Source organism: Choloepus didactylus, chromosome 7, assembly GCF_015220235.1.
Source record: "Choloepus didactylus isolate mChoDid1 chromosome 7, mChoDid1.pri, whole genome shotgun sequence".
In the NCBI taxonomy this organism is placed as follows: Eukaryota; Metazoa; Chordata; class Mammalia; order Pilosa; family Megalonychidae; genus Choloepus; species Choloepus didactylus.
The window spans coordinates 24545145-24565080 of NC_051313.1; the positions used below are offsets into that span (position 1 = coordinate 24545145).

General features: G+C 37.6%; 1 protein-coding gene across 2 annotated transcripts in view; it reads right to left on the bottom strand.

The window, feature by feature from the left end:
- The window catches only part of NKAIN2 (sodium/potassium transporting ATPase interacting 2), a 1131060-nt gene that overhangs the window by 565380 nt on the left and 545744 nt on the right, over nt 1–19936 (bottom strand). The gene's annotated exons all lie outside the window — the stretch shown is intronic.

Below are 19936 nucleotides of genomic sequence, written 5' to 3' on the forward strand. Positions count from 1 at the left end.
CAAAAAAAAGCAGCAACATTTCTTTTCCAAAGATCATCCTTTTTTTTTTTCCTGTCAACTCTTTGTTATAAGGAGCAAAAATATTACTACTTGTATTAGAAGACTAGAGACAGACCCATACACTCAAAGGATATAAAAATCTATTTTCAAATGCTTCTTCTCTGCAAATGCTTGTGGATTTCGACTGTGAAAATCAAGTGAGCTAATCTGGAGTGTGGTTGATGGTAGAAACCATGTATCTACCAGCACCCTGAAAAGCAAGGGCAATTGGGAGGAACTAAATATAAAACAGAAGGTCCAAGATAACCGTGCAGAAGGAAAGAATGATAGAAGAAGGGAGGGAAGAAAGGAAGGAGGGAGGGAGGAGGAGTTGATAGGAGTTTTTCTGTGTAGAAAAGAGTTACAATAGCAGAGTCAGTAGGCTTCTAAAAGAGCAATGTGTACTTTTGAAATTAAAAGAGGACCAGAAATAAGTGCCAAACTACAGAAAAATGATTAAAAGATGTGTAAAATGAAGAATATAGCATAGAAAGTAAAGATAAAGTATCAAGAGAGGCAGTCTACAGTCTTTTTGTTACTATTGTGGCTTAAAGGATAATGCAGAATCTGATCCACTCCAGATTTTATCTCCAGCACCCTCTTTTATCCTTATCCCGTGTCATATTCCAAAACACTGGGACATCTCCATCTCACACTTATTTGTAAGAATGTATTACTTTCCTTATCCATTAGGGAATTCTTGTATTAATAAGTGGCACAGTCATACACCACCAGACTCAGAACCATCAACAACGTGTGACCTTTACTAATCCTCTAAACCCAGTAAATCACCAAGTTCTACCAATTAGCTACATTGAATATCCTTGAATCTGTCTTCTCTATATACTCAAGTTCCCCGCCTTAATTCAGTTCCTCATTACTCTGTGTCTGAATCCTATTGTCTTCTAAATGGTCTCCTGACCTTAAGAATCTCTCTATATTAATGCATTCTCCACTGTAACATAGTAATCTTAAAGCTCATTTCCAATCATGTAACCTGTAAGCTTCTTTCTATTGATTGACCTATTTCCCTAAATATTTAAACATACTGAAATCTTTATCATCTTAAAAAAGAAAAGCTCTCCTTTCCACTCCATTTCCCATCCCCTCTACCTATCACCTCTAATTACCATTATTTCATAATAATCTTTTAAAAATTGTACTAAAATTTTTCACTAACTCAGTTTCCTTTCATTTCTTAAGATACAACAACTTGGGTTTTCTTTCCACAATTCCTGTCATTTTTAAAATTAAGGCTATTCATCATATCTTAATTTGAGAAAAACTACAAACACATTCTAGTCCCTGGAGAAGTGGCTCTCACTAAGTAATTGATCCGCTATTGTTGATCATTGCCTTCTTCCTTAAAACACAACATTTCTTAATTATCATGACATCACCCTTTTAGTTCTTTCTCTGGCTGCATTGCCTATATCTCCTTTTCATTTTTTTCTTTGTTCTCCACATATTTCATAATTCTTCACCAGGTTTTTTACTCATCTTTAGTCTTTCCCTCATCTATGGTCTAAATCAAGGATGTAGCAAAAGGTTTAAATCAAATGCCAACTCCAATGACTGAAAATGGTTTACAGATGGAGAACAGTATTAAGAATTAAGATAGACTTTGGGCTCAGTAAGCAAAAGTTCAAAGCAAATTAATGAAGTATATCATGAGCTGAAGGAAGGGTAGCAGGAGGCTTATTATTAAAATATTAAAGTATTTATTATCCCTGACCATGACCTAAATACTAATAACTTACAAAACTATAGCTCCATACAATACTATTTTCTAGAGTTCCAGAATTCTATATATTCTGCTCAGTTGACAGTTTCATCTGGTTGTCAATAGGCACCTTAAATTAAGCAATTCCTAAGCTAAACTTATCATTTCCATCCCCAAACTTGCTTTGCCTCTTATCTAAACCTACCACAGTAAATGGCATTTTCATATACCTGGGTACATGAGTCAAAATCCTGAAATCCATTTGATACTCTTCAGCTGTAAAAATCAACAAATCATTCAGCTTTGAGCCTGTATTTATATATCTATATTCTTTAGCTCACCCTCGTATCTCCATTCTAACTACTGCTCTACCCCTTCAAGCTCTCTTCCTCTTTCATATGGAATCCTTTAGTTCTCAAAATTTCTCTTCCAGACTCCAGTTCTCCTTTCTTCTTATTAATCCTCCATAATGACTGATAATTCAAACACAGAAATCTGATTAAGTAACTCCTCTATTAAAAAAAAAAATACCATGAACAGTTGTCTCTGGTGTGTACCAGTTAATTTTAATATTTTGTGCATCCTTGAGTCCTCTATTACTGTGAAATAATTTGGACCCTTTCTCCTGTAAAAATACTCATACATACCCCATAGTAATTTTAAATTAGGGCAATTCATAGACCTAGACCAAGGATGCCTGGTTTACATGACAAAATCAACATGTCTTTGCATTAAAGATCCAAACTCTTGCTACACTCTCAGTCATTGGCCCTGTGCTCAAGCTGTTGAAGTCCAGCGAATATGGTAAGCTTTTTCTTGATTCTTTGCCTCTGCATATTCTGATCCCCTTATTAGATTTTTGTCTCCCTGGTAAAATGTCCCACTTTCTCCAAGTTGCAGCCAATTTATCTTCTTTTAGAGACTTCCTTAACTCCCCCAGCCTGATATGGGTGTTGTCTTCTTATGTGCCTCTAAAATGATACACAACAATTCTTTTTAAATGTTGCATGAACCCCTTGAAGGTAAAAATGCATATTTTAGATATTGTAAACCTTGTATCCAGTAAAGTGCCTGGAATGTGATATATATTCATTTTTACATGAGTTATTTAATTAATTTTCACCTTAATGGTAGAAGTTTAATATGCAAAATTTGAGTTTCTAGGTTTGAAATAAATGGTTGTTTCACAGATGTGGTGGTTTGAAGCTGCATGTATCCCAGAAAAACATGTTCTTAAATCTAATCCATTCCTGTGGGTGCAACCTATTTTAAGTAGGACCTTTTGATCAGGCTACTTCAGTTACGATATGACACACCTCATTCAGGATGGGTCTTTATCCTATTCCTGAACTCCTCCACAAACAGAATAAATACAAGGAGATAGAGAGAGAGAGGGCCACAGAAACAAGTAGCCAAAAGCAGTGAAACCCAGAAGAGAAGGGAGAGGCCAGCAGACACTGCCATGTGCTTTGCCATGTGGCACAGGAGCCAAGGATTCTTTGGGAAAAAAGCATCACCTTGATGATGTCTTGATTTGGACATTTTCCTGGCCTCAACTGTAAATAAATGCATTCCCATTGTTTAAGCCACCCCATTTCATGGTACTGTTTTGAGCAGCCTAGGAAACTAAAACAATAGATAAGGCAAAAATGTTTAAATATCACTAATATTGACATATCAACATATTTTAAAAATTATTAAAAACTATATTATCATTAAGGAATGATTAACAGGCAAGTCTTCATTAAAATATTTACAATCCAGAGTTATTATACCATGGAAACAACCTTGTACTACATGCAAAAGCAATCATAAAGTCTAGAAATCTAAGTATCAGAAAACTGTGAGGTTGGACGGAATTTTAAATGTCATCTCTACCAACCACACTGCCAGTATGTGAATCTTCTCTAGCACATATCTTCCAAGTGAGCATCCAGCCAATTCTAGGCCACCTAGAGATTCCCCTGGGAGGCTAATCTGAGCAATATCACAACAGGCTACAAATCTGTCTCTCACGTTCAATAAATATGAAATGAGTTGTATACTAAATACAATACTCTTTTTTTTTTTTCCTAAATCAACATCATATAGTTACTTCCATATTTTAAGGGAAATAGTCTCATATACTTTTTTTTTTCTTGTCTCTGAAGGACTGTCTTTTGTATTTTAATGCAGTTCTTTTTTTTTTTTAATAAATTGTATTTTGAAATAAATTCAAACTTACAGGAACAGTTGCAAAAACAGTACAAACCCCATATATAGAACTCCAGCATACCCTGACCCCCCTCCCCGATACCCCAATCCACCATCTTTAACATCCTGTCACACCACCATTTCTTTCTTTCCCTCCCTCTCTCCCTCCCTGCTTCCCTCCCTATCATCCATAATCTATTGCTCTGTCCTCTGGACATATGAGAGCAAGCTGCACACATCTTTGAACAAACAATATAATTCACATATATCTTTCCCATGGACAAGAACATTCTTTTATGTAATCCCATTAAGCACAGCTAAGAAGTTCAAGAAATTCAACATTGATACAAAGCTTACATTCTATATTTCCTTTTTTTTTAAAATTATGTCCCATCTGTGTCCCTTTGAGCCTCCTCTCCTCCATCCTCAGATCCCATCCAGGATCATCCTTGGCATTTAATTGTCATCTATTTAGACTGTCTTTTTTTTCTCAATTGTGGAAACATATATACAGCCTAAATCTTCCCATTCCACCCCCTCCCTAGCATTCCATTAGTGGGATTAATCACATTTTGAATGTTGCAATGCTATCACCTTCCCACCATCCATTTCTAGAAGTTTCCCTTCACCCCAAACAGCAACCCTACACTCATTTCTTAACTCCCCATGGCCCCTTCCCCCACTTCTCGGAACCCCTACTCTACTGTTCATCTCTATAGTTATATTCTCTGATACTTTCTTTGTGTTTACCGTGGGGTTTAAATTTAACATCTTAAATCTATAACAATCTTGTTTTTCTTTGATACCAACTTAACTTTGATATGACACATAAACTATGTTCCTATACTCCCTCATTCCCCCACCTTTATGTAGTTCTTGTCAAAAATTACATATTTTACATTGAGTCCAAAACCACTGATTTATCATAACAGTTAATGTATTTTAGATCCTGTAGGAAGTAAATAGTGGAGTTACAAATCAAAAGTACAGTAGTATTGGTATTTATATTTACCTTGTCATCTTTACTGGAAATCTTTATTTCTTCATGTAGTTTCAGTCAATTGTTCAGTGTCCCTTCCTTTCAGCCTGCTCAACTCCCTTTAGCATTTCTTATAGGACTGATCTACTGGTGGTGAAGTCCGTCAGCTTTTGATTATCTGGGAATGTTTTCATCTCCCCCTCATTTTTCCTCTCCAGGTGTTTGTGAATTCTCCAAGTGTCTGATGGTTATTGACTTCTATTTGTATTCCATTGTGGTCAGATAATGTGCTTTGAACAAATTCATTTTTTTTTTTTAATTTATTGAGGCTTGTTTTTATGTCTCAGCATACGGTCCATTCCGGAGAAAGATCCGTGATCACAAGAGAAGAACGTGTGTCCCAGTGACCTGGGATGTAATATTCTATATATGTCTGTTAAAATTCTCTATAGCTTTCTCTCATTTCTTTGTTTCTCTGTTGGTAGGGCCCCCTTTAGTATCTGAAGTAGGGCAGGTCTTTCATAAGCAAAATCTCTCAGCATTTGTTTGTCTGTGAAAAATTTAAGCTCTCCCTCAAATTTGAGGGAGAGTTTTACTGGATAAAGTATTCTTGGTTGGAAATTTTTCTCTCTCAGAATTTTAAACACGTCATGCCCCTACCTTCTCACCTCCATGGTGGCTGCTGAGTAGTCACTACTTAGTCTTATGTTGTTTCCATTGTGGTGAATTGCTTTTCTCTTGCTGCTTTCAGAACTTGCTCCTTTTCTTCAGCATTTGACAGTCTAATCAGAATGTGTCTTGGAGTGGGTTTATTTGGATTTATTGGAGTTCGCTGGGCATTTATGCTTTGTGTATTTGTATTGTGTAGAAGGTTTGGGAAGTTTTCTCCAACAATTTCTTTGAATACTCCTTCTAGACCTTTACCCTTCTCTTCCCCTTCTGGGACACCCATGAGTCTTAAATTTGGACATTTTATTTCATCTATCATATCCCTGAGATCCATTTTGATTTTTTCAATTTTTTCCCCATTCTTTCTTTTGTTCTTTCATTTTCTGTTCTGTGGTCCTCCAGGAGGCTGAGTTGTTGCTCAACTTCCTTTAATCTTGTATTATGAGTATCCAGTCTTTTTAATTTGGCCTACAGTTTCTTTTATTTCCATAAGATCATCTATTTTTTTATTTACTCTTGCAGTTTCCTCTTTATGCTCTTTTTTTTTTCATTTCTATTGAGATTGTTCAGATACCATACAACTATCCAAAGATCCAAAGTGTACAATCACTTGCCCCTGGGTACCCTCATACAGCTGTGCATCCATCACATTTAATTTTTGTTCAATTTTTAGAAACTTTTCATTACTCCAGACAAGAAATAAAGTGAAAGATAAAAAAAGAAAAGGAAACTCTAATCCTCCACTATCCCTAACCAACCCCCCTCAATTGTTGGCTCATAGTATTGATATAGTACATTTGTTACTGTTTATGAAAAAATGTTGAAATACTACTAACTGTAGTATATAGTTTGTAATAGGTATATATTTCTTCCCTATGTGCCCCTCTATTATTAACTTCTAATTGTATTGTCATACATTTGTTCTGGTTCATGGAAGCGATTTCTAGTATTTGTACAGTTGATCATGGACATTGCCCACCATAGGATTCAGTTTTATACATTCCCATCTTTTGACCTCCAACTTTCCTTCTGGTGACATATATGACTCTGAGCTTCCCCTTTCCACCTAATTCACATACCATTCGTCACTGTTAGTTATTCTCACATCTTGTTACCAACACCCCTGTTCATTTCCAAACATTTGAGTTCATCCTAATTCAACATTCTCCTCATATTAAGCAACCACTCCCCATTCTTAAGCCTTGTCCTATATCTTGGTACCTTATATTTCATGTCTATGAGTTTACATATTATAATTAGTTCCTGTCTGTGAGACCCTGTAATAATTGTCCTAATGTGTCTGGCTTATTTCACTCAGTATATTGCCCTTGAGGTTTTGTCATCAACCCATTTTTTTTTTAATATGGTTTTGTTCACTCACCATACATTCCATCCCAAGTAAATAATCGATGGTTTTCTGCATGGTCATACATTTATGTGTTCACCACCTTCACCACTATCTATATAAGAGCATCTACGTTTCTTCCACAAGGCAGGAGGGAGAGTCAAAGAAGGTAGAGAGGCAAAAGAAAGAGGAAAAAAAAATGACAGCTAGGAAGCAGAAAAAGGAAAAATAACCTTAAATCAAAGTAGAATAAAGAATCAGACAATACCACCAATGTCAAGTGTCTAACATGCCTCCCCTATCTCCCTCTCTTATCTGCATTCACCTTGGTATATCACCTTTGTTACATTAAAGGAAGCATAATACAATGATTCTATTAGTTACAGTCTCTAGTTTATGCTGATTGCATCCCTCCCCCAATGCCTCCCCATTTTTAACACCTTGCAAGGTTGACATTTGCTTGTTCTCCCTCGTAAAAGAACATATTTGTATATTTTATCACAGTTGTTGAATACTCTGGATTTCACCAAATTACAGAGTCCCAGTCTTTATCTTTCCTCCTTTCTTGTGGTGTCTCACATGCTCCCCATCTTCCTCTCTCAACCGTATTCATAGTTACCTTTGTTCAGTGTACTTACATTGTTGTGCTACCATCTCCCAAAATTGTGTTCCAAACCACGCACTCTTGTCTTCTATCACCCTGTAGTGCTCCCTTTAGTATTTCCTGTAGGACAGGTGTCTTGTTCACAAAGTCTCTCATTGTCTGTTTGTCAGAAAATATTTTGAGATCTCCCTCATATTTGAAGGGCAGCTTTGGTGGATACAGGATTCTTGGTTGGCGGTTTTTCTCTTTCAGTATCTTAAATATATCACACCACTTCCTTCTTGCCTCCATGGTTTCTGCTGAGAGATCCGCACATAGTCTTATGAAGCTTCCTTTGTATGTAATGGATCGCTTTTCTCTTGCTGCTTTCAGGATTCTCTCTTTGTCTTTGACATTTGATAATCTGAATATTAAGTGTCTTGCCGTAGGCCTATTCATATCTCTTCTGTTTGGAGTACGCTGCGCTTCTTGGATCTGTAATTTTATGTCTTTCATAAGAGATGGGAAATTTTCATTAATTATTTCCTCTATTATTGCTTCTGCCCCCTTTCCCTTCTCTTCTCCTTCTGGGACACCAATGATACATACATTATTGTACTTTGTTTCATCCTTGAGTTCCCGGAGACGTTGCTCATATTTTTTCATTCTTTTCTACATCTGCTCCTTTGCATGTAGGCTTTCAGGTGTCTTGTTCTCCAGTTCCTGGGTGTTTTCTTCTGCCTCTTGAGATCTGCTGTTGTATGTTTCCATTGTGTCTTTCATCTCTTGGGTTGTGCCTTTCATTTCCATAGATTCTTCTAGTTGTTTTTTTGAACTTTTGATTTCTGCCGTATACATGTCCAGTGCTTCCTTTACAGCCTCTATCTCTTTTGCAATATCTTTTCTAAACTTTTTGAACTGATTTAGCATTAGTTGTTTAAATTCCTGTATCTCAGTTGAAGTGTACGTTTGTTCCTTTGACTGGGCCATAACTTTGTTTTTCTTAGTGTAGTTTGTAATTTTCTGTTGTCTAGGCATGGTTTCCTTGGTTATCCAAATCAGGTTTTCCCAGACCAGAACAGGCTCAGGTCCCAGAGGGAAGAAATATTCAGTATCTGCTTTCCCTGTGGGTGTGTCTTAGAAAATTGCTCCACCCTTTGATGCCTCAGGTCACTGTGCTTTTCTGCCCAGCAGGTGATGCCTGGTAGCCTATAATTCTTGACTGGTGTGAGGAGGTATGGCCTTGTTCCCCCAGGCTCTGGGGTCTGGTTCTGAATGGAAAGGGCCCCACCTCTTTCCTCCTAGAGAAGACAGACCCCCCAGGTGGAGGTCATTAGCATTTCAATGGTCTCACTCTCTGCTTGTGCTGTCTCCGCCCTTCCCCGAGTCACAGCCCTGGAAACTGAAAATGATTGGGGCTTTCTCCACTGAGCCAAAAAAGAAACAGATAGTCCCCTTCAGACCCAGTCCAAGGTGACCCTCCGGCTCTCCCAGGTCAGTCGTCACCCAAAGCCTCTGTCTGTTTTTGGGGATGCGTACCTGTAGTGAGCAGTTCACACTCGCTACTTAAAACCTCAGTTGGAGCTCAGCTGAGCTGTATTCGCTTGCTGGGAGAGAGCTTCTCTCTGGCACCATGCAGCTCCGCAGCTCGGGCTATGGGGGAGGGGGTCTCACGACTTGGTTCCGCAGGTTTTACTTACAGATTTTATGCTGTGTTCTCGGGCATTCCTCCCAATTCAGGTTGGTGTATGATGAGTGGATGGTCTCGTTTGTCCCCCCGCAGTTATTCTGGATTATTTACTAGTTGTTTCTGGTTTTTTGTAGTTGTTCCAGGGGGACTACTTAGCTTCCACTCCTCTCTATGCCGCCATGTTGCCCAAGCCTCTTTATGCTCTTTTAGGGTCTTCTTCATGTCCATTATATTCTGAGCCATGCTCTTGTTGCCTGTCTGTAGTTCTTTGATTAATTGTGCCAAGTACTGTGTGTCTTCTGATCTTTTGATTTGGGTATTTGGGTTTGGGTTCTCCATATCATCTGGTTTTATCATATACTTTAAGATTTTCTGTTGTTTTTGGCCTCTTGGCATTTGCTTTACTTGATCTCTGATTTGTCAGAACTGCAGTTTGGTGGCGTACAGTTTCTCTAACTAACAAGCAGATGGCGTCCATGAGTCACCTATTCCCCTCAAGTCAGTTCTCCCCAACTTTGTCTTTGTGGTGTGTGGGGATCTGATTCTTGTGGGGTTCAATTAGTGCACTAAATTTGGGTGTGTTGTTGCTGCTGTCTGCCCTGAATGTGGTGCATGTGTCTGGGTGGTTAGGGAGGCAGGGCAGCTTTAATAATCAAACCTCCCAGGTGCTCCCAGAGATTTAAGGCTGTTGCAGGAGCCTAAGCCTTCATTTCAGTCTTGCCACATATTGTCTCTGCCGCTGACCCACAGGTCCTTGGTATTCGCGTAGGGTCCCTGGGATTTCCAACTGGTTCCCCCTTCCCAGCTGTGCTCTTCCAGGACCTCTGCTGAGGGAGGGCTGCACCACATCACAAGCGTGCGCCAGGCTGCCAGGGATGCCCTGGGTCACAAGTCCATGCAGGGATCCTCCCAGCCCGCTTCAAAGATGGTTGAATGGGATGTGTTAACTTCCCCCTTTTTGCACAGCTCCGCCCTCCTAGCTCCGGGACAATCAGCAGTGGGTGCATTAAAGGCCACTGTCCATGGCTGATATTGTGGCATGTATGCGGTGCTGCGGGAAAGACTACCTGTCACACTGGGTTTCTTGGCGCAGCTCTGGGCTGTGGGTCTGGCCCCAGGCAGGAGTGTCCCCAGCCCGCCGGGGAGATGGCTGCAAGGAATGCAGTTTTTTTCTTCTTTTGGCTCCCCTCTGCTCCCCTGGTCTCAAGACAATCAGCAGTGGGTGTGGGAAGGGGTATCCTCCATGCCAGACACCAAGACATTAGCCCAGCCTGCTCCCGCTGTGCTTCACTGCACGGCTCTCCCCGTCTTATCTGCAGCTGCTCCTAGGCTTTTTTTTTTTTTAAAAAAGAACTAGTCCATCTCCAAACACCAGCCCACCGTTTCCCCACATTGCAGTGCGGCCGCTGGACTTTCAGCAGGCTCATTCACTCGTTTCAGAATGCAGGCTCCTGGTTTCACCAAATGCACGTTCCCTGTGGATTTAGCAGACCTTGTCTGGCTGGTGCATTGCTGGAACTGATGTTCTGGGTCACTTTCTGGTTTTTATCTAGTATTTTTCATGGAGGTGTTTTTTTGCCCTGTCTCACCTAGCCGCCATCTTAGGTTCTCCTCTAAATATAAGACTCTCAATTGTTGAGCTATACTTACAAGTTTTCCAGACATTTTAGTAGACAACTTTATGCAATTTTTCAGTGAATGATGAAATTTAACCCAATTAACTCTAGTCCTTATTTAAAGTAGAAAAATAAAAGACAAGAGAAAAGAGAAGTAGAGCTAAGAAATAATTGGTAATGTAGTCCTGTTGGAGAGAAGTTGAAGAAAGGCATGGGATTTTGTGTATATGCACAACGATATTTATGACAGTCTCATTTTTGACATAGGAACAATATTTTCCTTATTATTTCTTACAAATTTGATTGTCTTTATTGTCAAAATACCAATTTACTTCATGGATTATTGCTGAAAATGCTACATCTAGTAAAATCACCCTTTTAAAAATGTCATTTTTCTTTTCAGAGCAATTATCTGATTTGGAGAAAGTATAGGGAAAAATCTATATAGAAAATACTACTCTGGAATACAGATAAAAAAAAAAATCTGTATTTTATCAGTCTCAGTATCCAAATTAAAGGTAATATTTAATTCATAGGAATGTATATAATTTCCAAAGAGAATTTTAGAAATTGTATTCATTATAACTTTGTTTCTCTAATTTCCCAATTTATGTCTTTTAGGGACAGGTATTCAAAGCTCTCATGCTGCTGCTGCTGTTGCTGATGACGACGATGATGATGATGATGAAGATGATGATGATGAATTTAATGAAAACCCCTCAGTAGGCATTTCCCAGTAATAACAGGCACCACCCACTCTTTGTGCCTGATAGGGTGGTACACTCCCATGTTTTCTGAATCAATTAGATCTAAAAAAACAGAGTAATTTAAAGTGGATTAAGATGTTCATTCGTGGAATTTAGCAACTGGGAATTCTAAAGAAGATTATTTCTTTACTCTTGGCAAGGCCCATCCACAAGCTACCATACACAGTTAATGTGAAGGGACCCTCTTATGTCATTAACCCTGGAGATACTGAAACCACATTACTCTCTGAGGAATCCACTAAAGTCCTGTAAATAGCCCTGACCACAACATTACACAAAACCATCTGCTGTTCTGTCCTAAAATCATTTAACAACAGTACTTCTGATCATAGGGACACTGGACTGTTGTGTTCTAGACTTCCAAGCTTTACCAATTCATACATTATCTGCTGCATTCATAGAACAAAAGAAGCTGCTTTTCTGGGATCTTTGCTATTTCCTGTTTAAGATTTTATATCATTTATAGTTCTGTTTCTCCCAGATGAATGTGTGTGGCCTCATCCTCTATGCCTGAACATAGACAATAACACACAAAAACAATCTCCAAATAAATAGAGCTGTTGACAGGTAAGTTATGGAAATAGTGGCAATGGACATTTTGGAACATCTTTAGTGTTGCGGGTTACAACCATATGTGTTCTTTATCTTGCTTTTCAGTGTGAGATTGGAAAATTTTCATTCATGCTAACAGTACTCACAACACCAATAAAGTTTGAAAGGTAGTGCCCCTTTTCAGCTGAGTATTGAAAGTTAGAAGTCATAATGGAAACTTCAAAAATGGAAAGAGATAAAGAGGAGAAAAGCAGGTTTATGGCTACTCAACATTTTTTACAGAGATTCTGAACAAGAACATTCATAAACAACATTTTTAAATAAAATTTTGGTAGAAGAGTCTTGGAACTCTATTCAGGGCTTAAAATAATTTTGGTTACCTCTTAGTTCAAAACCTTTTTGACTCATACTTGGATGTGTCACTTGCTCTTGTCTAAGTCTCAGTGAAGTACATTTGAGGATGACTATGAAATAGACAAAACAAGTGAATAATTTTTAAGATAATTAGCAATATTTGCACATCTATTATGTGCCAGGCACATCTTCAATTTTTTAAGTTAATATTTCATTTGTTTCTCACAATCACTAGTAACAGATGGAAACAGAATCCAAGGCTAAAAGAGTTTATTGAACATGGATAAGAGTGGACAAGTTCACAGAGATCAGAAATGATTGAGCCAGATCCTTATCTTTAGATTCCAGAACTTCAACTCTTACTAAATTTGGAAATTAAAAACAATGATTTGAAGTTATGAGCCACTGGCTATTTCTAGCCAAACGTCCAATTTTGCTCCATATAACAATGGAGAATGAGTTATGGCTTTAAATATAAGTGAATGATAAAATTCTATCTACAAAGTATGTAGTTAGCGTTCGATGCTCTGCTGGATCTTTTCACTGTTCTACAGACTGCCCAGGAGATGCCAGGCATTAACACTGTTGAAGAATGAAAATGAAGAATGAAAATGGCTACTTGAGGGGGAGGGGTCTATGTCACACCACTGATGCAGACTCTCCCTTAGTTCTGAGAACACTGACTTTTAGTAATATAAGGCAGGCACACACTTAAGCTCATCCAAGGGTAGGGGGGAAATAAAACCATGGGAAAGATATGGTTTGGTCTGGCAAAAGCAGGGAATGACGTGTTGTTGGCATGTAAAATTAATTAACACCCCTCCCCTAGGATTCTATTTTAATCTCTAAATTGATATAAATTGACGTAGACTAAAACACTTCCTATGAGAATGGAGATTGGAAGACTCCCCGATCCCACTTCACTCCCTTTTGAGAATCAATACTGAACATGTCTGACGTAGTTGGGCAGCCCCAAATGATGACAGGTGACAGAAAGAAAACAGAGGTGTGGGGGAACCTCAACATAAGGAAAGGGAAAATGTGGACTGGTGAATGGGGTATATTCCAGGGCTTAGGTTATCAGAAGAAAGTTCTCAGCCTACTGAAAGCTTAACCACTCTAGCTGAGTATAGGGGATTGAGTGAATAGTAGTTGTAAAAATCACGGAGAGGCAAGTGACATGGTCCAGCACAGACTAGGCATGGCAGAGCTGGAAGGAGTTTTCTGGGGATGTGTTGCCACCAAAGCCTGAACCAGTCAGGAGAGACTTATATTAGGGGCTGGGGAGGCTGGAGATAATGCTAAGATAGCAGATTCGGGGTTACTAATCTCTGGCCTCTAGGAGCTGTAGCAGCAGCAGTGATGGAAAAGGGTTACTGCACTGACTGGGTGTAGTCGTTACACCTCAGGGTGGCAGCATTTTTTGGAGCAGCCAGCTGTCTTGGTAGAAATTTTGTGGTCCTTCAGCCATGAGAAGTGTCTTTGAGGACTGACTTCATCAGTAAGGTAATGGTAATCAGGACTAACTGACATGGATAAGCATCCCTGGGCATGCTAGAATAAAAAATAATGGAAGGGTGATGAAATGGGGTGAGATTGCACTCCCTGCTAATCTAGGCAGGTGTGAATTTGGAGTCTTTAAAATTTGAATATTATAGGAAATGTGATTTTATTGTGTTGCAAATTGATGAGATCTAGGGACATCTAAATTACACATTCAAGTGAGAACCTGGTTCATTGGCAGTTGGCAGCAATGCCATGAGCATTCTATATGTAAAGGATTAGGATTTAACCCCACAAACTTCACCGTTTTGTCCATAAACCTTGGTTCAGCAAAATGTGTTTTCAATACAGCCAAGTAACAGATTATTTGTAAATCAAGCTGACAGTAATACAATTAGAGGTTCCAATACATTCTTCACCAAAGTTTCAAGCCAGAGACTCACTTTCCTATTTAGTTTTATGCCCACAAAAAGGTTGAGATTTAGAAACATAATCAAAAGCATTGAATATTTTTATTTAAAATTTGACATAGTTTGTTTTCTGCTATGTTAACATTACATTATCCATTTGAAATGCTAGCTACAAATTACAGTCCCTGGCCTAATGTGAAGAGCAAAGTCATGGAGACATGTCTTTCAATATGACAGTGACTTAGTAAACAATACTTATTATTCAGAATATTCACTGTATTATTTAAATTACACATTCTAGTGACAAAAGAACAAATCAAAAGATCAAACCAGCCAATTTAAATAATGAAACAAACATGAGTTTATTGCCATGGGAATATATAGCCACGATAGGTCAGTTTTGTACATTCATTCTCCCTAAAACTGAAAATATTGTCTGGCTTGCAGTCAGAGTGAGAGGATTTGTTGCATATGATCGTGTGTTGCTCTTGAAAGAAAAAGTAGAAAGCAAAATAACAAAGCCAAGGTAACCATGATCAACTGAAATCTGCTAAATTACAACTGCAATCCTAAATGCATGAGCAAAAGCTTATCATCCCATGCCCAGGTAGTCTGCAGACCTTAGGTAGTTAACAGAACACAAGAAGCAGCTTAGAGCTGTAACAAGCTGGGTAATGAATCGCTCCACCTGAAAGCTTTTCCCTTTCCTTTGGACTTCAAAATTATCAAGATCTTAGTTTTTAAATATTATTTGAATTTCCAGTATTTGCACATTTTCAGTGATGAATCTAAGCTTTTAAATACTAAAATTGAATGCAATCTAATACCATCAATAAAGATAACCAAGTGAATTAAAAATCTATTATCCTGAATTACACTGAAGAAAGACAAAATGAACACTTAAGCAAATTCAAACAAAACAAAACACAACAAAAATCCCAAAACTCTTCTATTTCATCCAAAAAGAAAGATTCCACATGTCTTTGCAGGGAGAAAAGTTAAACTTCTCATTTGTTACTAGAAAGTGAAGAGTTATGTTGGCTGCAAGTTGGGTTCTCAATTATTATACCTCAACACATCTCACTCACCTCAAGGGCTTCTTACAAAGAATCTGGGGCCCATCCTCAGTTTCTAATTCAGTAGAGGCAAGGGACAGGAGCAGGGATGGGGAGGCAATGGATAATTTGCATTTCTTACTTGTTAATGGGGGATGCTTTGAAAGCTTCTGCTTTAAGGAATCTTGATTCCTTTATCTGAAGGAGGATAACTGACCAGAAAGGTTGAGTGTCAGAAAAACCTACAATAGAAAAATGCTTATGTACTGCCCATTATTTGTTAACTGGAATGGCTGAGAGCCAGTCACTTAAAACAACTCATAAGTAAGTAAATAATATCCCCAAACAAGGTTGGAATTGGGAGAAATTAAAAGCACATAAAAAAGTACTTTTTTGATGATGATGATGATGATGATGATGATGATGATGATGATGATGATAATGATAATACTGAAGATATGATAATGAAAGATTTGATACATAACTTTAGAGAAGAAAAGGGAATAAAAATAGGGAGAACTAAACTTTATTGTCATTATGGTCTTAAATTGGCAAATTATCTCTTTCAAAAATGTACAATTAAACCATGCATTATGTGAAAAGAAATAAAACAAAATAGAGTCATTATGGCTATGAATTTAAAATGGCATTGGGAGGACATTTTGGAGTTTACTCTTATACATGTCACAGCCAGGTATTACAAACTGTGGAAGAATGCACAACCACAGAAAGCAATGTTTTTCAAAACCCTAAGGACCTCTGGATACCATAAACAAACCACAAGATAAAGAAATCAGTAAACTATCTAGTCTAAAGGACATTTGGAAAGCCCAGAATATCCACCAATCACAAACAACCTATGTATGGGTTTTTTTCTCTTTAAAAACCCTTGCCTGCAAGTGCCATGACAGGACACAATTTAGGTTGCTATCTGAATCTGTACTCCCCAAATTGCAATTCTAAGACCCCAAACAAATGTCTTTGTTGCCTTGCAGTTCAGATTGTTATTTCTTGGTTGACAATTATGTGTCACAACCATAACTATACTAAACAGAGATGAGCTGGATGAAAATCTAAGTATAATAACAGAAGAGTCAGGATTTTCCTTGACTGATAGTTATTCAAAAGACACAATAAAAACAGTAGGGGACCTGAATGCAGTCAGAGTTTTAGTAATTGATCTATGACCAATGTCTCAAAAATAAAACTTTGTGGTGTGAAAAATAATCTAAATATTAAAAAGTGGGTTTCACATTAAACTTTCTAAAGTTAAAGCTTTATTAAATTAAGTAACATAAATTAAATGAAATAAATTAAATATATACCATTATAAAATTTCCAGCCATCCTAAACTGATTCCATTCAATTTAGAAAAACTGTTGCCCTTCCACTCATCACTCCACAATCCCACATCAAAACCTATTTTGGAAAATACATGCAATGACTTTTTTTTTGGTAAAAGACTTAGACATTGATTGAAGAAAAATAAGGAATATATATGCATGTTTTAAGAGTTGACTCACCAACCCTGATTCCTCTAAAAAAAAAAAACAGAAAAAACTCCATTACTTCCTTCTTTATTATGCTTATTTTGTCTAGATACAGAACTATAAAATGGTGATGAATGAATCAGCAACCAATTTAGTATCAATATGATTATTTCCCAGATGTTCTAATAGTTTGATGAATGCCATCCTTATATTACTACCATACCTCTACAATACAGTTTATAAGATGTGCTTTTTACACTCATTCTCCTCCATGTAAGGCTATAATTATCAAAACTGTATGACACTTCAATTTTTAGCAATTGGCTGCAGGAGCACCAAAAAGAAACTGTAAAATTGGCTATATTCATTCAATATAACTGAAGAGCAGCATTAAAAGAAGAGCAGACAGTGCAGAATAGAATTATGAAGGGTAAATGGTCTAGGAGAGTTAGAACATAATCTACACTTAAGACTTTTATGTTTTTAATAGACTTTGAGGCTCTTCAACTTTAATATGATTGGAGAAGTTGAAAAATGTTCAGGTAGTACAACAAAGTCTATGAAGTGCAGGAAACAGTTCTGGGAGTAAAAGAGGAAATAAGAAATTACTTGCTGCATAAAAATATACTGCAGAAAATAATTTAAGTAGTTCTTAAATTACATTTTGGGTAGAAAACCAGAACAACACATTGAACTTAAAATAGTCTTTGTGTGGCGATTCAAGTAGTATTTTCAGGTTCCCACTGTACAAAACTGTTGATTCACCTGGAAATTGATTATGCAGAATAATATTTTCTTAATACACAAGATAATTATAAATCATACTCCTGATGTGTTATTCCAAATACCTATTGTTTATATTTGATATATCATTATATTATTCTATACCTATTTTTTGGTAGATAAAACTAGCATCAGCATTCCCATTTTACAGAATAGAGAACTCAAAAGAAACAATGGTAAATGCTACAGTACAATTCTAGAAGGGAGACAACAAAGTATTTTAACACAGCTGGGATTGATTAGAGGTATTTAGTAACAGAATATAGAAAATATCAGGTAAGTAAAGGGTTTCTAGGTAAATGGACTATCCTCAGAAGGATGTTGCTTCTCTACTTTCATAGTCATGGACATTTTTCAAGTCTATGAATTCATCAATTCACAAAAGCTGCATCTGGTGCTAGGTGTTAGCTGAATTTGTCTACACAGGAGGAGGGTGAGGTAGCAGTGATACAAAACTATGAATTTTTTTTCTGGGGAAAATGGAACAGAAATAGAGCAGTTCATTATGAATAGGTTCATTAACAACTCAGTGATTTTTTTTTTTTTTTTGGCTAGGTGTGCCTGTTTGAATGTATTATGTCCTCCAGAAAAAGCCATATTCTTTGATGCAATCTTGTGGGGCAGACTATTAGTGGGGATTAAGTTGGAACATTTGGGTTAGGTTGTTTGCGTGGAAATGTGCCCCTCCCAACTGTAGGTGATAACTCTGATGAGGTATTTCCATGGAGATGTGGCCCCACCCATTCAGGGTGGGCCTTGATCAGTGGAGCCATATAAATGGGCTGACAAACAGAAGGAACTTAGTGCAGCTGCAGCTATGAGTGACATTCTGAAGAGGAGCTACAGCCAAGAGGGACACTTGGGAGAAAGCACAGGAGCTGCAGATGAAAGACATTTTGAAGACGGCCATTGGAAGCAGACTCTTGCTCCGGAGAAGCTAAGAGAGGACAAATAGCACAAGTGCAACTAAGAGTGACATTTTTGAGGAACTGCAGCCTAGAAAGGAACGTCCCGGGAGAAAGTCATTTTGAAACTAGAACTTTGGAGCAGATGCCAGCCACGTGCCTTCCCAGTTAACAGAGGTTTTCCGGACACCATTGGCCATCCTCCAGTGAAGGTACCCGATTACTGATGTGTTACCTTGGACACTTTATGGCCTTAAGACTGTAACTGTGTAACCAAATAAACCCCCTTTATAAAAGCCGATCCATTTCTGGTGTTTTGCAGTCCGGCAGCATTAGCGAACCAGAACACTAGGCTTTAAGGAATTTCAAATTTAAGCACTAGAAATTCTTTCCTGCTGCACTTTGAGCTCTGAAATCAGAAACAGTCAGTCTGATATTCATCATTATGTGCATTGAAGCAAATACTGTAGAAACATGGTAGCGGAAGACAGAGGCAGAATTTGAGCAGATACCATTTGTAGTTTAAGGTCTCAGGAACATTCTCATTTGTAGGAATTGGTGATTAATACCAGAACCACATTACTGACTTCAGTTTGTCATCTGTTGTGTGTACGTGTGTATTCTGTGTTATAACCTGTACATATTTCTTGATTCCCTCTGATTCCTTGGAGCTGAACAGGCCACAAGGCTGAGGAGAAAAAAAAAAAGCAAGAACCTAGAGAATTTATAGACAAATAGATCTGTGATCAAACTAGTTTTCTACTTAACAACATGATATATTGGGAATACAACATATTTTAACTAATATGTTTGCTCTCTGAGAAATTAATAAAATCTACTTTGAATGGCCATGTAGAAGATTAGATTCCACACACATATGCAAGCACACATATTTAAATTCCTGTTATAGTGATTATTATCACACATTGGGCAACATGGTGTTATTATCACTATTTTCTGCTTTTAATCACTGACCAGTAAAATTTAGGTGGTATTTGCAAAATTTAGAGTAAAAACAAAAGGGAGGTAGAGAGAAGCTGTCCCAGTGCTGGTTTGACTGATTAATCCATAATATAACTGAAAGATTTTGCCTAAATGGGGACTATTCCTGTTTGAGTGTGCTGTTACTAAGGGTAACAACCTATCTAGAAGCACAAAAAAGCATCCTAGAACATACTTCAATGCTTTTTGTCTATTTATATTTTCATGATTTTAATAATTGCCCCTAATATCTGTGTGAAAAAGTCAAAATTTAAAATTACTTCACTATTCCATAATTT